This window comes from Physeter macrocephalus, chromosome 8 (genome assembly GCF_002837175.3).
Source record: "Physeter macrocephalus isolate SW-GA chromosome 8, ASM283717v5, whole genome shotgun sequence".
NCBI classification, from domain to species: Eukaryota; Metazoa; Chordata; class Mammalia; order Artiodactyla; family Physeteridae; genus Physeter; species Physeter macrocephalus.
Window position 1 is genome coordinate 145,837,679 of NC_041221.1, and position 11,873 is coordinate 145,849,551.

General features: G+C 50.2%; 1 protein-coding gene and 1 pseudogene across 1 annotated transcript in view; both read right to left on the reverse strand.

Annotated features, from left to right (window-relative positions):
* Positions 1-1,503, reverse strand: part of FAT2 (FAT atypical cadherin 2) — an 87,413-nt gene extending 85,910 nt beyond the window's left edge. The window contains exon 1 of the mRNA XM_024121770.3: positions 1,392-1,503. The gene's annotated coding sequence lies outside the window, so the exon portion shown is untranslated. The remainder of the gene's footprint in view (positions 1-1,391) is intronic.
* Positions 1,504-3,116: 1,613 nt separating this feature from the next.
* On the reverse strand, positions 3,117-9,192 carry LOC102980060 (uncharacterized protein NKAPD1-like; annotated as a pseudogene).
* Positions 9,193-11,873: the final 2,681 nt, after the last annotated feature.

Sequence of the window (11,873 nt, forward strand, 5' to 3'; positions counted from 1 at the left end):
TGTATGGCTGATTCACTTTGCTGTACAGCAGAAACTAACACAACACTGTAAATCAACTATACTCCAATAAAAAAATTAATTAAAAAAAAAAAGAACAGATCTTAACAATAATCCAACCACCATTAGTGAAAATGTAGGGAAATAGGTAGGCCCAGAGCAGTATGAAACCCTTTCAGGCCACACCGCCTTTGAGTTACAGGGACGTGAATAATGAAATTCTCTTTTCCCCCTGCCTGCTTTGAAAACCCAACATTTTCAAATGACCGTGTATACTCAGCCCCATCCCCAAACACAGGAAGCATCCAGTGGGTATCAGCAGTAATAAAAAGTGTTAGTTGATTCTGCGTGGAGGGCACTGCTCACCTGCCCAGGCTCAGCACCCCCATCTTAAAAGGAGCTGAAGGATTGGAAATGCTGCGTTCTGAGCCTGCTTCTCTACCTCCCTGCTCTCCTGAGCCCAGGCCTTGCCCCTGAGTGCTGTGCACCTGGGGACAGAGGCAGCATTTCTGAGCCCTTAGCAAACCTCAGCATGGCCTGCTGCTTCCCACATTGGGGCAAATAGCACCCGCCCCCCCCCCCCCGCCCCAGGTGGAGGGCTGAACTCTGGCCTGGTGGCTCTGTTCAGTGTACCACCCCAGCTCTCCTTCCCCCCCAGATATGCATCAGATTGCTGCTGCCCCCCAAGAGCTGCTCCCACTCCCCACACCCACTCCAGCGCTGCCCTTGGCCTCTGAGACTCGCCGCCTTGCCTTTCGCAGCCCTTGGAGAGAGTGAGCACCCCCATCCGACAGCCAGGAAGGCTGAGGTTCTAATCTGGGTGCCTCTAAAGAGTCGCACGAGAGCCAGAGCCTGCCAGGTTGTCTGACTTTCCCTCGGGCCCTCCCGCCCTCCCTCCCCCTCACCAGGTGGCTTTGTCTGTTTTAGGGACCCCGTGCCTCCTGGACACACAGGAGAACTCAGCACCTCTCGGTTCCCTGGCCCCAGCCCCTCTCGGTTCCCTGGCCCCAGCCCTTCCTCCTAAAATCAAGGAGGAAATTGTCTCCACATCCCCTTGAAGGCTCAGCCCCAGAAAGCCCGAGCAGGGAATTTCATTCTTCCAAGAAAAGGAGCCCAACTTTCCATACATGCAAATGTGACCTGGCTCCTCCCGAAGATCAAAGCCCTAGCCTTGTCCATCCCTGGGCCCCAATCCCCAGCCCCCACGCTCAGGCTGGCTTCATTCAGTGTACCTACGTGACCAGGACCCGGGTGTCCTTGTCCTACTCCTGCTGTGCCTGCCCCAGCCATCTTCTGGTTCTGTCGCCACCTTCCAGGAGCCCCTGCTCAGGGACCAGAATTGATGAACTTTGAAACTTCCACCCCCAAACTTCCCATCCTCCAGCAGTTCTTACCTGTGCCCTTCAGGTGGGGGAGGGTGCCCCGGGGTGGGCTGCTGGTCTGGAGCCCCTTTCACAAGCCCCAGGCTGACAAGCTCGGGGAGGGAGGTGCAGAGTCTCAGAGCAGGAAGGCGTACACTCTGAAGAGGCTGCTGAGAAAGTTGGAGTAGGTGTGTCCCAGCCCAGGAGGAGGAGGAGGAAAAAGGAGGTGGGAGAATTGAGGCGGATCATCCCCTCCTGCCAGCTCTGGAGTGGAGGGAGGGAGCCAACTGGGTTGTGGCCCAGAACTCACGGTGGGGAATCAAGTTATGGAAAATGACGGCTGGAGAGTTGCTGAGAAATCGGGCCCATCTCCACCTCCCTTCTCGGTTTTACAGAGGGATAAACTGAGGACCTGGACAGGTTGTACTTGCCTGAGGACACAAAGAGACCATGAGGCACTGGGAAAGGACCCAGGTCGCTCAGCTCTCCGGCCAGTGTTCTCTCCTCTCTCCTCCCCACGCTGCAGATCTGGATGAACTACCACGGTCACCCTTCCCCGCAAGGTCTGGTTAATAACTCGCTACCTCATGAGGTTGTTATGAGGATTAAATGAGATAATGGTTGAGGGAAGGCACTTGGCAGAGAAAGTCCCCCATAAAAGGTAGTTCTTCTTCTCATTGTTATTAGCTGTGCCTTCCTCAGTAAGTGACTTAACCTCTCTGAGCTCTGGTTTCCCCGGCTGTGAAATGGGGCTAACAGGAATCCCTACTTCATAAGGTTGTGCAGAATCGTGAGACCGATAATGTGTGTAAAGTGCAAAGCACAGTGCCTGGCATCTCTTTTCCAGGTACTGTACTGGGCACTGGTGACATAGAGGTAAATGAAATAGTTCCTGCCCCACAGAGCTGAAAATGGCTCTGTTACCATCCTGTTCAATCCCCCCTCTCTCCCCCGGCCCCCAGACTTACAACCCCTCTGCAACTTCCCTGGCAAATAAATGAGTCTTTGCTTGCATACCTCTAATTACAGGGAGCTCACTACCTCTTCCAGCAGTCAGTTCTGACTCAGCAGTTCTACCTGATGTTCAGCTGAGCAGCAGCCCTTAAACCTGGTTGATAAACAAGAAGTCTACATATCTTTATTATTGCTATTATTATAACTATATGACTCAAGGCAAATGATGTCAGTTTGCTGTCTCTATTTTCTCATTTGTTAAATGGGTTCAAAACTGCTGGGGACACTCAGAATGCATCTATTTCCTCTGCCATGTGACAAAACCTAAGGCCTGATTCTCTGGCTAGGACTTGGTTTTCTAGAAGTTCAGTCTGGACCCTATGGCTAAGTGGAACCATTAAGGTTCTGGTCTTGTTTATGGAGGAGTAATGAGGCTCTTGGTGGTTTCCCAGCCCTCAGGAGATATCCATTCATGGAGTGGCTGCAGCCACTGTGGGCCATGCCCTCAGGGATCTTTCACCGGAGTCAGGGATGACCACAGGTGTCAACAGCTTCCACGTGTTGCCCAAGACATCTAGAGGGGCCCCCTAACAGGAAGAGTCTCCCAGGCGTCCCTCCTACAAGCTGCATGAGAGGCCTAGGGGTTTACAGCATGAGGGGGACTGCTGTGATCAACGCCAATGGGAAGGCTAACCTGGGCAATTATCCACTTGGCTGATTGCCACCCAAGTCTCCCAGTCTGGGCCGATTAGGCATTAACCCGAGGAAGGTGGCTGTGCGGCCCCTTTGTCTAGTCATGTGTGACTATCTGCCTTTGGGCTCCCCATCCTGGCCAAGGCTGGCCTCCAGCCTGTCCAGTGCAGGGATGTCTGCAGCCTGGGGGTAAGGGAGCAATGAGGATTGGGATGGGTCTCAGAATGCTGCTGACATCTGTCCCCTCCTCCCCAGTTCCTCCACCACTCCTGCCCCAGGCCCTGATCCCCCACTCTGCCGGTCCCAGGACCTAACTGGGCGACCTTCTGGCCTCCAGCCCCCCCGCCCCCCCCAGTGAGGAAATTGCACTCCTCACTGACCCCCAAGCATGCTTGCAACTTCTCACTCCTGAGCCCCTGCTCACAGCTTCCTGGACATCAAAAATGGTACCTGTTCATCTTGGTACAGCCCATATGCCAGCTCCCCTCTGTGAGCTCCCCCAGACCATGGCCCTGACCTGAGTGAGAAGTAATAATAATAATAATAGCAGCTAATCTTTATGTCAGGCACTCATCTCAGCACTCTGTGGGGATTATCTCGTTTCTCTGAACGCCACCACAATGGATTAAGCACTGTTATCATTCTCTAGTTTTCAGATGAAGAAACTGAAGCTCAGAAATGCTTTAATTACTTGCCCAAGGTCACTGGTCTAGACTAAGCTAAGTTGCAAGCCCTGCTCTGTCTGGATCCTCTTAACCATCGGGCTGTATTACCCCGGCTCTCCCCTTCCTCCCCAAGGCACTCTGGCTGAACCTCCTGTGTGCCCCTCTGCTTTGTTCTACTTTTGTGGGTGCCTCTTTTCACATCACCTCCCGCCCCACTCTGGTTGAAGCTCTTCAGGGATGGATCTCTGTCTAACCCAGGGGTTCTCAACTGAGGCTGCACACTGGCATCCCTTGGGAAGCTTCTACAAATCATGGTGCCCAGGCCCCACCTCCCAGACCAATTACATCAAACTCCCTGGGAGTGGGCCCCGGGCATCAGTTTTTCCCAGCAGTGTCAGCTACATCGTAGGCATTAAAAGAATTACATCTGATTCTGAATCCCCTGCCTGGACCTCAGTTTCCCTGTCTCATTGAAGCAGGTGTTGAACTCTGATCTTTTTTTTTTTTTTTTTTTTTTTTGTGGTATGCGGGCCTCCCTCTGCTGCGGCCTCTCCCGTTGCGGAGCACAGTCTCCGGACGCGCAGGCTCAGCTGCCATGGCTCACGGGCCCAGCCGCTCCGCGGCATGTGGGATCCTCCCAGACCGGGGCCCGAACCCGGTTCCCCTGCAAGCTGCCATGGCTCACGGGCCCAGCCGCTCCGCGGCATGTGGGATCCTCCCAGACCGGGGCGCGAACCCGGTTCCCCTGCATCGGCAGGCGGACGCGCAACCACCGCGCCAACAGGGAAGCCCGAACTCTGATCTTTGACCTCTAACTCTAGTATTCTAAAGCTCTAACATTCTTGACATAGGATGTTGTAGGCTTCAAGAGAAAGACCTGGCAAATTATCACTGTCCACTCTCCTACTTGCCTGAGGAAAGCTGGACTGGGTGAGCGCTTTCTCCCTCCCTCCTAGGTTTTCCTTCCTAGAGCAATCTGTCCATGTTCACCATGGGGTAGAGAGTATAAATGAGGGGCTTGAGCAGTGATGAAAATTCTAACCAGATGACAAGTTTCAGGGTGTCCATGGATTCTGGAAGCACAGAGAGTATTATTTTCGTGGTTTTGTTTTGGTTTTTGGTGGTTTTTTTTGCGGTACGCGGGCCTCTCATTGTTGTGGCCTCTCCCGTTGCGGAGCACAGGCTCCGGACGCGCAGGCTCAGCGGCCATGGCTCACGGGCCCAGCCGCTCCGCGGCATGTGGGATCCTCCCATACCGGGGCACGGACCCGTGTCCCCTGCATCGGCAGGTGGACTCTCAACCACTGCGCCACCAGGGAAGCCCAATTTTCGTTTTTAATAAACTGAACCCCTCTGATTTCTTCTGGGGCAGGCTAAAGGCTCAGGTTAATTCAGTGAAAATCATAGACACGAATCATGAAAGACAGTGCATCACAGATGCATGTGCAGGATTGGCTGACAAACATCCTGGTTGGCATGGGACTAAGGGGCTTCCGGGGATGCAGGACTTTCAGGGAAATGGGAACCGTCCGTCACCCTAATAGAGGGAACTGCTACATCACTGCCCCACATGAGTCACATACCCAGAGTAGGTGCGGAGTGAGTGTGGCCCACCTTGGAGGACCAGTCTGGAGAAAAGATTCAGCTCATAGGGACAGTTGGCTGATGGACTGGTTACAATAAGACAGCATGTTCAATGAACATGAGACGCAAGCTGTCATTTCCAGGGCTGGGGTCCCTTCTGTCATACTTCCCGGGGAGAGTCACATATAGCAGGATGGGAGTGGGTACGGAGCGGAGACCCTGGAGTCTGGTTTGTGGACCTGTGGACAGGAAAGGCTCCAGAGGCCTGGCTGTCCAAGGGACCTGATGCCTTTAAGGAGGATGAAGTCATCAGGGGATGAGGCCACCTGGCTCCGTGAGGGCTGCAGCCTGCAGCCAAGAGGAAGAAGCAGAAGGTGGAAGGCAGGTGGGCTGAGGGGGCTGAGCTGGGGATGTCAGCTGTGTGGCTGACAGACGGGACCCAGCAGGAGTGGGAACCGCCAGCCCTGGTGTTGCCTGGGGTGCCCGGGAATGTAATCAAACACTCAGCAGACCTGCTGGCCATGGGCATCTGGGCACCACCAGGCCCTCCAGCTCATCCTGACCCCCAGCTGGCAGTTCTGACAGGCTCCTGCCGGGAGAAGTGTCCGGCCTGGTTGGTGAGGCTAGTGAGAATGAGCTCATCCGCCCAGTCCAGCCCAGCCCTCAGTCAGCCTGCCTCAGGCTGGTGCTGGTAGGTGGGGTGTCGCTGAGAGCTCCTAGAGCCCGGCTGGCTGGTTCAATGGCTTTGGTTAGGTCACCCCAACAGGAAGCCGGGAGATGGGGGGCCACTCTGAGAATGTGAAATGGAGCCTCTGATGTAATCCCCACCTTTACCTGCCCCCAGACGGGGGGCTCTGATGTGGCCCTGGCCCCCCCTGAGAACCAGTATCCCTCCCATGTCCCCTTCTCCACGACCGCGAACCACTTTTCCAGCATCATCTCCCATTTCTCCCTCTTGTATAGTAACAACAACAGTAACAATTGTGGTGAATATATGAATAACTGATATTTGTTCTAATTTATTAAGTACTAGGCTAAGTAAGCATCATCTCATTTGATCCTCAAAGAGATCCTCCCAGTAAGGTACTATTATCATTCTCATTTTGCAGAGGAAGGAACTGAGATTCAGAGTTTAAAGGGACTTGTCCAAGGTCGTCATACCTTTAAATGGCAGAGCCAGGATTTGAACTAAGTTTATCTAGATCTAAAACCTGTGCTCTTAACCTCCGCCCTCTGTTATGCCCCGATCCAATCACAGGATTTGGATCCATGGCCATGTTGCCTATATCTAGATAGGCCCTGCTCTTGATTCAGTGCTCTGCTGTCTCTGTCTTACAAATCCCAATAACTTAAAAAATTTTTTTTTAAATTTTATGACTAAACATTTTATTGGAAATCTGCTCTGTAAAGAGAACGAATTTAATAGTTTAGAACTGCAAAATATTACCACCTTGTGGAATGTTGTCATAGTTATAGACTATTGCTAGTGTCATACACTGTCATGCTACCATGAAGTATTTCTGTATCACACACAGGGAAAGTAAGGCCAGGGAGTTGGACTTACCTGCTCTGGACCTCATAACCAATGAATGGCAGAACCAAGACCGAAAGTCTGAGCTTTCAAGCTTTTTACTCCACCCATGAAGTGACAACCAAGAAAAAACAGTGTCACTTGACTCAACTGCCTTAATGAAAAAAATTCACTTGTGTTCTGCCAGACTTCTTCCGGTGATATTTTGGTTTCTTAAGAATTAAATAGTAGGGATCACAGTATATGGCAAAGGGAAGTAACAAAGTCTCTGCTTGGTGCTTTAATCCAAAGGCAGACTAGGAAGAAATGGATATGTCCCCGAGAAGCCTGTTTCATTTTGGAACTGATTCCACTTAGTTTCAGGAAAAATCTAAAGTTCATTAACAGATTAAGAAATGAACAAGGAAGACAACACTTAAATAGCTGTTGCTGCCCTGAATCCTGTTCAGAGCACCATTAACACAACTAATGCCTAATTCTTCCTCATTTGGTTGAGGACTTAACCTAAGACAACTGAAGAAATAATTCTGAACACAAGTGCATTTAGGCAATGAACAATGGAACTAGAAAACCTTTCACGATCCAATTACCATGTTTAGGGATATACTGAGTGTAGCCCCACAGACCCTGTCCAGCAGGGAAATTTGAAAAAAATTCCTAGTCTCTTCCAATAACAGCTGTCTATGGATGTTATCATGAATAGAAAATGTTCTTATGCTCATTTCCTCATTAAGTAAACTGGACCACACCTGTGGGGTCGAAATACAGAAAGGTCAAAGCAGCAAGGCTAAAGACAAAAGAAGTCAAGTTGTGGCACCTACTATGTAAGCAGACAAGAGCAACAGGATGTTCCCTTATCATACCATTGATTACAGCACTAGTTCCAATCCATCTCTTGACCCCAGCCCTTGCTTTCCCCAAATTCAACATTCCAATTGGTATACCCTGGTCATTATTGGATTCAGCTTTCTGGGTCCTTTAATTGGCTGCATATGCACTCTACACTAAATGTGATTAAGTACAAAAAAAATAAATAAATAATGTCTTCAAGAAACCTTCGTAACAAAATAACCGATTCCCTATTAACAATTAGAGGATCAAGTTTAACAGGCCAAAATAGAAGACAAGAAGTCTGTCAGAATGTATATAGATGGCACGGGACGGCTCTGACCTCAGGCCCCCTGTGCTGAGCAATAGTCACTGGCAAATCCCCAAGGTGTAAGAGCTGTAAATATCCAGAGTCAGGCAGGAAACAAGAATGTTTCTTTCTCATTAAGTCATCCTCTGAACTCTAGGCAGACCTTCCATCTGTAGCCACTTTCCAATTTGTGTGTTTGTTTGTCCTCTCCTGTATTTCATTGTTAACTATAGGGATGTGGGCTTTTTTCATCTCTCTTTTTCCTTTTGGTTTTCTTTGTGTCTCTTTCCTCACTTTCCTCAGAACTGCCGGATAATGCAGAATCATCTATCTGACTGGGAAGTTTCACTTTCTGCCTCTAAGAATAAAGCAGATTTTTGAGAGACTTTTTCCTGGATTTTTTCTTGCGCTTATGTGGTTGTTTCCTTTTCCTGGTACTAAAAGCCCCAGTTTCTTCTGAGAACTCGCTTGAGGAATCTGCTGTTATATCTGTAGCTTCCTTTTTGCTATTCTTCTGTTTTTTGTGTGACATTTTTTTCTGCTTTTTTTTTGTGGGATTTCTTTGACTTCTTGTGTTTGTGAGATTCATGGGTAGATGATTTTTACCTGGGGAGATGTTTTTTTCCCATTGGTAATATCTTGCTGATCACTACTGTTTCAAATTCTAAAGGGTATAATTCTTTATATCTACTGTGACCCCATCTGTCTGGCATGTTAGCTTCATAATCATGCAACTTCTTGTTCCAGGATTTAGCCTTAAGAAAATCATCATCCAGTGCCCCAGAAATTTCATTCTTTGGCCTCCAATAGTCTCTTTTGACTTTCTTCATCAAAACCATCACCACGCATCCGGCGTGAACTGCTAGGTAACATTTTCCCTTTGGTCCCCCTGTACGCATCTTCCATCTGTTTCTCCAGTTCTCTTATTTTCCACATATCTGATTCCTCCTGAATCTTATTGTGAGCATCTATGTGCCGGATGACGTTCCTCAGGAGGACTGTCCCCAAGGGAACTCAGGACATTCTTCAATCCCTCGATCTGTGCGCCGCAGCCTCGCCCCCAATAACTTTTGAATGAGGTTCACCCATGGTCGTTTTGCACTGGGCCAAGCAGATGAGGTAGCAGGTTCTGCAGATCAGCCAACCTCAGCCCATCACCCTTCATTGGCTCATGCTGTGTGTCTACCTGGATTGCCAGCCCGCCCGCACCTACCAGATCCATCACAAGGTTGCCCAATCCAGGAGCGTCTCTTGGCCTCCCTCTCCACACCTCCCCATGAACTGCTGGGGCTTCTGTGCTCTTTGTGGAGCACAGATTGCTGTGTTCTGGTCTGACAGTGAGGTCAGGGCAGGATACCACTGTGTGGTCCTCCTCCCCCTTGCTGTACTTGTCAGGGGAGTGGGGCACAAGGGGCGGTTTGAACTTGAGCTTAGACAGTTGAATTCAAACCCAGCTCTGCCATCTTGCAGCTGTGTGGCATTGGACAAGTTACTTAACCTCTCTGGGAAGTAGTTTCCTCATCTGCCAAATGGAGGTGGCAATGGAGGGTGGCCGAATGGGGTTCTTATCTTGCAGGGATTGTCAGGATTAAATAAGGTAATGAATCAGTAAAACTAAGCAGTGTGCCTGAAGTGAAAAATGGTAGTTTTCTGGATCAGTTTGGTGTCTCATTCATCTATGAATTTCCAATAGGTCTTCATATAGTGCTAATGAAATGTGACAGGTGCAGAGGAGGGATAGATGTGAAATTGTGTTGCGAGTGCCGGAATGCCACATGTGTAGAGAGTAGGACATGATTACGGATGCAGAAACTGAGGCCTGGAGAGATTTCCTGGCCTGCTCAGGGCCCCACCGCCCTCTCTTCCTCACTTGCTCGGGTGCTCGTGTCCTGCTGGGTCACCTCCAGGCCAGCAAGGCAGGGGCCCTCAGGGGCAGGAGTCTGCTCTCTGCTGCCTGAATTCCAGAGGCAGCTCTGGCAGCCCCACCAGCCCCATCTCCCTCGGCAGCCACATTCCAGACATTCTGGCCAGGCGGCGAGGAAGAGGCCAGCCCGAGGGAGGAAATCCGGAACCCCTAGACAGGGGGTGGCAAGGAGAGAGGTCTCCTGGGGAACAGGCTTGCTGGCGCTCTGGATTCCTCAGCACAGCAAGCGCTCCTCACAGGCCAGACCTCAGGCCGCCCAAGGCCCAAGGCTCCTTTGGGGGTGCTGCGGGGGCTGCTCATGAGGAAAAAGACTAGCAGCACAGCAGTTTTCTAACTCAAGACTCTGTAGGCCTCATGGAGGGACAGAGCGATGAGGTTGTTAAAAAATGCATGTTCCAGGGCTTCCCTGGTGGTGCAGTGGTTGAGAGTCCGCCTGCCGATGCAGGGGACACGGGTTTGTGCCCCGGTCTGGGAGGATCCCACATGCCGCGGAGCGGCTGGACCCGTGAGCCATGGCCGCTGAGCCTGCGCGTCCGGAGCCTGTGCTCCGCAACGGGAGAGGCCACAGCAGTGAGAGGCCCGCGTACCGAAAAAAAAAAAAAAAAAAAAAAAGCGTGTTCCAGGTCCCACTGTCCCCATTATGGAGGGGCCCAGCATTCTGCATTTTTAAATGAGCCTCCGAGAGGGTGCAAAATCAGGTTTGCGGGCCTCTGATTCCGTCCACTGTATAGATGAGAGATGAAGAAGATTCAGTCAAGAGAGGGAAGAGAATTGCCCAAGGTTACCTAGCAACCAGGCTGTCCAAAGGGGAGCCACTGCCTCTGATGGAAACAGGAGGACCTCAGAGGCAAGATGCACAAGAGCAGGGAAATCCAGAAAGGAAGAGGAGCTGAGAACAGGGTGGCTCAAGGAAAAGTTAGGAAGATGGATAATAATTCCCCCTCTTTCCCCACCGCCATCCCTGTACCCCTGTCCCTCACAGAGGCTGCTAACTATCCCAACTCAGTGGTACACCGAGCCTCATCTGCTCACACACTGCCTGTGGACAACCACGCCCACCCCCCATCTCCTCTCTCCTCATGCATTTCCTTCTTATGTCACCATGTACAAGAGAGTAAGACATCCTGGGCTCAAGTCCCAACTCAGTCACTACTATGCTGTGTGGTCTTAGGCAAATTCCTGACCTTCTCTGACTCTTAGCTTACTCATTTGTACAATGATGGGACTAGACCAGCTTTGCTCAAAGTGCAGTTCATAGATGAACTCCACAGAAGCACAGAAACTTTGCTAAAATGCAGATTCTCAGACTTCCAACCAGATAAAATGGGTAAAGTGTTGCGTTTAAACAAATAATACATGGTATATTTTCCTTCTAAAATAATAAAACGTTACATTTAAGGCTAAAGCCCTCTTTGCCGCCACCACCAATACCTTCTCCAAAGGCAAACAGTATAATCATTTAGGTGTGTAACGTTTCGAGATACTTACATTGACACATAAATATACCAGTAGGGGAACTTCCCTGGTGGCACAGTGGTTAAGAATCCGCCTGCCAGTGCAGGGGACACAGGTTCGAGCCCTGGTCCGGGAAGATTCCACATGCCACGGAGTAACTAAGCCCGTGCACCACAACTACTGATCCTGCGCTCTAGAGCCCGTGAGCCACAACTACTGAACCTGCGTGCTACTACTACTGAAGCCCACATGCCTAGAGCCCGTGCACCGCAACAAGAGAAGCCACCGCAATGAGAAAACTCCCTAATACCATACACAAAAATAAACTCAGAATGGGTTAATGACCTAAATGTAAGGCCAGACACTATCAAACTCTTAGAGGAAAACATAGGCAGAACACTCTATGACATAAATCACAGCAAGATCCTTTTTGACCCACCTCCTAGAGAACTGAAAATAAAAACAAAAATAAACAAATGGGACCTAATGAAACTTAAAAGTTTTTGCACAGCAAAGGAAACCACAAACAAGACCAAAAGACAACCCTCAGAATGGGAGAAAATAGTTGCAA